This window comes from Lacerta agilis, chromosome 3 (genome assembly GCF_009819535.1).
Source record: "Lacerta agilis isolate rLacAgi1 chromosome 3, rLacAgi1.pri, whole genome shotgun sequence".
Lineage (NCBI taxonomy): Eukaryota > Metazoa > Chordata > Lepidosauria > Squamata > Lacertidae > Lacerta > Lacerta agilis.
In genome coordinates this window covers 16,986,098-16,993,854 of record NC_046314.1, presented here as the reverse complement: position 1 = coordinate 16,993,854, position 7,757 = coordinate 16,986,098, and the positions used below count along the sequence as shown (strand labels likewise).

At 42.3% G+C, this 7,757-nt stretch overlaps 1 long non-coding RNA gene across 1 annotated transcript; it reads right to left on the bottom strand.

Moving 5' to 3' along the window:
* Window positions 1-512: 512 nt before the first annotated feature.
* Window positions 513-1,038, bottom strand: LOC117043352. Its single transcript, XR_004426178.1, has 3 exons — window positions 914-1,038; window positions 753-820; window positions 513-624 (listed from the first exon to the last, which is right to left on the bottom strand). It is a non-coding gene; the product is annotated as an uncharacterized LOC117043352 (long non-coding RNA).
* Window positions 1,039-7,757: the final 6,719 nt, after the last annotated feature.

Sequence of the window (7,757 nt, the reverse complement as noted above, 5' to 3'; positions counted from 1 at the left end):
AGTTTTCAGTTCAGTCTTCCTACCCACAGTAGGAACAGTTATTCATAATCAAGATCACCCAGGAAGCCAATTTTGAACTTGGCCATTAAACATTTGCCCTTCACAAACTCATTACTTCATGGCTTCCCCCAGTAATTTATTAGATCTCTGTCTGCAAGAAACTCCAGGAATACATGTAAACGTAGATGGTAAATGAACTTTTCAGGTTAGAGCTACTGAATTCACAGTGAGAAAAACCTATGTCCTCTTGTAAACAGCTTAATTGGTTCACACTTGCTTCCAAGTAAGCCCCATTGATAGAAACTAGGGTTTCCCAAGCTTGAGGCCCCAGCTGTTTTTGGACTACAAATCCCATCATCCCTGACCACTGGTCCTGCTATCTAGGGATGATGGGAGTTGTAGTCCAAAAACAAAGTTTGGGAAACCCTGATATAATTGAATGATACTCCCAAAGGAACATGTACACATAGGAGAAAGGCTGCAAGCATGAAGCGACACCCTCTTTATCTTTTCCCATGGATTACAGCTCACCAATTATTTCAACTGTGAAGAATTTGTCCTGAAGAAAGAACTTATCCAGCTTCACCCAAAATATACTGGAGGAACAGGTGCTTTCTATAAAACCTAAAAGGGATTAAAGGTTTTACAGTTACAATAATAATACAGTAATCACACCATGCGAAGATACACAATTTCTAGAGTCCCCCTAGAGCCGTGGTTAACAGGGCAGGAAGCAATTGAGTTTATCCAACCTGGAGGAGTAAATGCTGGTCCATTCCTCCCGACTCCAGACTGGAACCAGAGAAAAAGCAGTAATATTCTACGACGAAGAAAGAGAGAAAGTAACCATGTAAATAGATCAGACAAAACTGAGTATGTGTGAGAGAAGGAGCCCACTCTCAAAGCACTTTACCTGCAAAGCAGTTTTTCTATACTCTTCATGTTTCCAAAGGAGTGCAGTCCAAGTTCATCCAGTTCTTTTTACAGGATAGCTCCTCCCTGACACAACACAGACCACAAAGAAAACAAACATATTCTAAATGGTGGAATCCTATTGGGTCCCCTATATAAAGAAAAACTGTCCCACAATTTCACTGAATTAGGGGCAGGTGCTGCAGCAGCAATTGTTAATCACCGGAAGGGATAATGTCGACCTGTATGCAATCCCATGGGAGGCTTTCGGAGCAAAACCAACCTGGGGCCTAAAATCAATTGAACTCAATGAGATTTACTTTTGAGTAAATATATTTAAGATCTGGGATGATTATTGGGGCTGCCTCACCCCTGTGATTCTGATAGCTGTCCCCAACGTTTCACCTTCCTCGCCACAGAAAAAGCCACCTGCCAAGTCCCCATTGTTAAAGGTACAGGAGCAGCACAAAGTATTTTGGGCTAGTGCAGCGGTGGCTAAACTCGGCCCTCCAGATGTTTTTGGGACTACGGTTCCCATCACCCCTGTCCCACTGGTTCTGTTAGCTAGGGGTGATGGGAGTTGTAGTCGCAAAACATCGGGAGGGCCGAGTTTGGCCACCCACTGGGCTAGTGTGGGGCTGGTTTCAGATGATCCGCAGTTTAAAAGCTCATCATTCTTCAGAGAAGCGGTCAGCCTCCAGCCACGTGGCTTAGCCTAGCTATGCCACCCCCTGTGCTATCACATTTCTGAGTTGTTAGTAGGATTTGCTCCCCAATAAACACACGAAGCTGCAAACTGCAGTCCTAACCAGCCTGACTGCTTCATATTTACTCTGAAGTAAGTCCAACCAATCTCAAGTTGAACTTGTTGCCACCTGTCCAGTATTAATACAGGATTGTCCCGTGTTTCAATGTAAAGTGTGACGTCCTGTACTGATAGTTTTGCCCTGCGTTTCATGTCTTCTGTCTCTCCCAAGTTAGAGATCCTCTCCAAATGCATGTGTTTGAAAGGTCATGCATTTAAGCCAAGCACAGACAGATTTACAAATTCTGTTTCAGTGTATCTGAAGAAGTGTGCATGCACACGAAAGCTCATACCAAGAGCAAACTCAGTTGGTCTCTAAGGTGCTACTGGAAAGAATTTTCTATTTTGTTTCGACCATGGCAGACCAACACGGCTACCCACCTGTAATTACAAATTCGTGTGTGTGTGTGTGTGTGTGTGTGTGTGACAAATTCCAGAGGAGCCATCCCATTAAGCTGCAATAAAATGTAATGGATTGCTTTGAAGACAATTTAGCGCTAGATTTTTTTAAAAAAAAATTAAAAACACCCCAACCTCCCCACTCAGTCCTGTATTTTGCCGGAACAAAGGTGGCAACCCTACTCCCAGGTAAACTTGCACAGGATTGCAGTTTTATTTGGAAATAAACGAAACTGAATGAACTTTAATTCTGCATTCTTAAGTTCCCACTGCAATGTTGCATTACTAAGCATACCTGCCAGTAAGTCACGGCTACGGTAGTCCTATTGAAGCCAGAAGCTTTCCTTCTGAGTACGCATGTTTTGATCTGGGATATTTATGGGTACCTTCTGCCTTTTTGCCACCAGGATCTTCCTTGTGTAATTCTGTTTCCCTCTGAACCAGCTGTATTATTTCAAATGCTAACGTGTTGCAATGAGGTGCTTCGGGACCTTTGCCCTAATGTAACATTATGCTATTTATAGGCCTGTGTTTGCAAAGAGCAAAAGGTACAAATAAATGAAGCTATATAATTAGGTATTATTATTATTATTATTATTATTATTTTAAAAAACACAACAACACCAAAACCACTTGGTGTGTGTCCCCCCCCCCAATCTTTCATGTTTGTGATCACTTTCCTAAACAATATAACACTGTGTTTCCCCCCTGTATGAAAATTTAAAACATCTGGGTTTTTTTTTTGCAATATGAAATAGTTATTTCATTATTTTTCTTAAAAAAGAAAAAAAAGCTGGCCTGCTCTAACTAAATACCAGTCCTGTGTCCATAATGAGTTACTATTAATATGTGGGAAAGGCAATTGTCCAAAGCCAGTGTAATGTCAAATAACTGGCAGAAGTATGCATTTTATTGCCTAAAAGTGACAAATAAAAACGTCAGGATTACAAAAACAATATTTGTTGGATGAGTAATGGTCCGTATAGATGTTCCCTACAGTCATTTGAACCAGCTAGAATAACCTTGTGGTTAAAGTTAAACACCAAGGCTAAGATCTTCTACAAAACTTTGGTTATTTGAATCTTGGAGGTTGTGCGAATACAAAGTAAGTACTGTATGGCAGATGGCTGTGCGATCACATGTTGGCTCAGGAGTTGAAACTCTGCTTGTTTTTATGAGTTTCATGAATGCTCGTGGGAAAAATCTCTTAGGCAATGGGTTCAAATCCGAGCTGTGGTGGTGGTGGGGGGGCGGCGGCATGTGCTGCAGATGTGCCATTGTAAATTCACACTTACAGTCCAATTCTATCAGTGTCTACTCAGAATTAAGCCCTGGCATCTTCTGTGGGGCTTACTCCCAGGTAAGTATGAGGAGGATCACAGCTGTAGAGTGAGCAAAGGCAAAGACAGTCAGGGATCCTGTGTGTTTAATAAGGCAAAGGCAGTCAGGGATCCTGTATGTTTAATAACTGAGGGAATTTCAGCAGGTGGAGTTTGTCAGAGACCATGAGTGAAAGACGGCTATTGCGCTCATGTCTGTTTGTGGCCTTCTCATTGGCTTCTGGTTAGCTCCTGTGAGGAAAACAAAAATGGTGGACTAGATACGCCTTTGGGCCTCAATGAAATTCCCCTTCCCATATGATAACAATTAAAAGTACAGAAGCCCTCTTTTGCCTCTATGTGTGAGAAAGTGTTTGATGGTAGTAGCCAGAGGAATGCTACACTTTTTACGGTCTCCCTTCCAAGTTGCTGTAAAGTGAGAGTAACATAACACTGACACCCTATCATTTCCCACCGTTTTCCATAAACGCAGCTCATTCGGCCTCGGACTGCATTGCGGTTCCTCTCCACGGGATGTCTCCCTTCTCCACATTTGAGGCAAGCAATTTTCTCTCGCATGTGCACCTTCTTGTCATAACTGGAGACAAGTGAGTCTCGGTTTAAACAAACCTGAACTTGGAAGAATGCAAGTCAGGGTTATCTTTCGTACGGAGGTAAGTTTTTAAAGCAACATGAGGGTGAAACTCTCCTTAATTCATGGAATGTTCAGGCTTAAGGTTAGGATAATAATGTACCAGAGACAGACATTCTGACCTGTTTAAGAGCGACTCTTGGGAAACATTCGGCAGGTCAGGGTGAGCGGGTTATTTTTCTTGGCCTTTCTTTAGTGCTGAGCTATCTTTTTTTTCCTTTTCCCCTTTCTTTCGGGGTGAGGTGAGACCTGAATACATGCAGCTTAAACTTTGAAAAACTCTGCACTGAAACTTTGGAAAAAAAAAAGTGGAAATGAAACAAAAATGTGTTGCGATACACGAAGCTTGTTCCCGTGCTGTGTGTTCCTTCAAACTGGAAACAAGTCCCACTGCATTTCCGGGGGCTTCCTCTCCAAGTAAGTGTGTGCAGGATTGTCACTTTAATGAGCTACATTTTCTGTAGGCAATTAGTGGTGTCCCATGCATGAAGGAGGCTGTGAATGTGTATGCAGTTGAACTTTGTGTACGGTTTTGGTTTTAGCCGAGGGTGAGGTGTTTGAGAGAAACAGTGTGAGAGGGAATATAAAGCTGTTGCCATTGCACACCTACCCACACACGATTCCAATACATTGTTATTGCAGAGAAAAGCACACACATATTTACATTATGCCAAAAATATCCCCAACAGTTTAAATGATTTTTTAAAAATGCATAACATCCACAGCAGCAAAGTCCACTAACACAATGCAACGCAAAAGCGGGACATTCCGGGATCAAACCAGAAACCAGGACGGCTTCTGCAAATCTGGGATTGTCGCTGGAAAATAGGGACACGTGAAGTCTGCACTTCTGATTAGATTTAAATCAATCAGTCAGATACAATGGAAGCAGAGTTCTTGTAATTTTTAATAGATGTTTAGAAAAGGTGCAACTCCAGATTGTCTCACCTCATTCTCCAGCTCTGTGTAGGTAGTAAGCCTGCACCTATCTAAATTCCCTCTTTGAAAAAAGGGACAAGCTCGGCTCTTTGCATTTTGGTCACCATGGGTAAGCCATACAGGATCCCCCCCCCCGATTCTTCACTGAGTCCAATGTCAAAGATCACATGTCTGTGGCATGATGGGTAGTAGAAGCCCATTTTCATGCTGTGAATACTGAACAGCATTTCAGTACCCTCTCTACTCTGTGTGCCATATCCCAAGAAAGAGCGAAGCAGGCTCAACAAATTTCTACAGAACTAGATCACTGAATTATTATTTTTTTTTAAAAAAATTGGTCAATTTGCTTGCTGGCCTGCAAACCTGAGCTGACTAAAACAGCCCATATTGTTTTCCAAGTGCTCACCTTTCAGAATCACCACATCCATCAGAAAAGGAAAAAAACCTATGAGAGGAAAACTATCGTAGACTTGTTGCCCGAGCTCAGAGACAAAACCTCCACTGTTCTAATGCTCTTGGTCGCTGCTAGCCTTTGGCATGAAGGAGCACATGAAAGGAAACACAAAGTGGATTAAGTATGATGGCAAATAATCTCAGTTAGGAAACTTGCTTGTCATTACCCTCTGATTTCGGTTCCAAACCTTGAAACATTTATTAGCTGCCTTCTCCTACTATGCTTTGCCACAATTGCGCACAGAATGTAAAAGGATCTTGGACCAACTAACATAAAAGGAGAAATCATGCACACCAAAAGATATCTTCTTGAGTCATCCACGTGGTCTGCCAGTGATTCCTCATCAGCAAACTGAGTTGTTCCTCACTCCCTCCTCAAGTCGTTCCCTGTTACTGTGGTGCTCCTTACCCAGGTTGGATAAGTTTTATGTGTCCATAAGACGACAACAGCCAGGGAACATCTTATCAGCCAGGGCTCTTGTTTTTGTTCTTTGGTCTCTTTGTGATTCGAGAGAAATCTTTAGCCAGTGACTTCATAGAAGGGAGATCTTTCTGTCTTCATAGATTTGTTTCAGCATTCAGGGAGAAAAAGGGGCTGTGCTGCTGCTGCTTCAAGACTGCCTGCCAACCAGCTGCCCCACTCCTTCCACCTGTCCTAGTTTGTTTTTCTTTATCCTGTTGGGAAAGCTACCTTCACTGCATAATGGTCACTAGCATAATTTCCACTTCGTGTTCATGCTTAAACAATGTAGGCAGCATATGCACAGTAGGGGAGGTAGGCTGTTGGTTTTATCCAGTGTACCATTTTATGCACTATTCATCTCCCCCAGCTGCAACAAAACATGTCTCTCCCAGATCGGTCTCTACAGCCACAGAAGGTGCTGCAACCATCCAATAGCTTGACTTCACCCCCAATGGCACAGATGGTTGTGGGATCTTCTGGAGCTGTCTGTTTTGGGGTGGGGCTGGCAACAAGGGATAAGACGAAGGGGAATGCCACCCATGAAGTCTTGGCTGCAACCCTGGGCTCATTTGGGAGGAATTGTAGAGCTGGAAGGGATCCCAAGGGTGATCTAGTCCAACCCCCTGCAATGTAGGGATCTCAGCTAAAGCAGAGTAAAAATTTAATAACTAAATAAATAAACCCTAAATAAATAAACAAACAAACGGCTCAGTACCGCAACACCTCAGGGACTGCCTCTTTCCATATGAACCTACCCAGACCGTGAGATCATCTTCTGAGGCTTTGTGTGCCTCCTACTTGAGAGGTCCAGAGGGTGGCAACACGAGAACAGGCCTTCTCTGCATTGGCTCCCCGTCTGTGGAATACTCTCCCCAGGGAAGTTCGCCTGGCACCTTCATTATACGCCTTTAGGCGCCAGGCAAAAATGTGCCTTTTTAACCAGGCCTTTGGTTGACCCGATTGACATCCTATGCCCATTTCAACTGTGGCTCTCTCTCTCTCTCTTTTTTTGGAGAGAGGGTATTGTTGGGTGGTTGTTTTTATTTTGATTAAATATATATTGTGGTTTTATATTTTGATTTTTGTTCTGTGAACCGCCCTGAGACCTCCGGGTTTAGGGTGGGGTATAAATAAAAATTAATTAATTAATTAATTAAATATTAAACAAAAGTTTTAAAAAATCCTGCTTGAAGGACATGTCGACAAGTAATATTTGGATGAAATGCAGATGCACAATAAAGGCATGATCTAGTCGCATTTAAGCGCTTGTGAATCCCACATATAAAAGTGGGAGAGATCTAGGCCTATGCTTTAACTCTCCCAATGAAAATAGTGTGGGACAAATGCTTTAACTGTCTAAGGCAAAGTTTGTTTTTTTTATCTTTACAAGCCTGGCGCATACATTTTTTAATCTCCTGGAAAGAACCAATTCAAACAATGTGCTGTTCTTTTTTTTTTTTTAATGTACATCAATGTTATTTAAAAACAACCCTTAGATATTTTCCCGCCTTAAAGTAGATCTTTTCTCTTACCCGAGCAAGTTTGCCAAGAACTGGCGCCTAAGATCTGGAAATACTTCGCGATCTTCTCACGAACGCTCTTTAGAAAACTACAGGGCTCGTCATTCAAATGCTTTTACGTTTAAACAGAGCTGAAATGGGGGAGCTCAAAGCAAAACGCAAAGGAAGCTGAAACATAAGCTTATTCATTCTGTTGTCCAGTATGTCGGGGAAAGAGCGAGCGATAGGAACACTAATCTCATTGTTGATTTACATCAGAGTCCTTTAACTTCTTAGTCTGGATAATTTTCTGTAC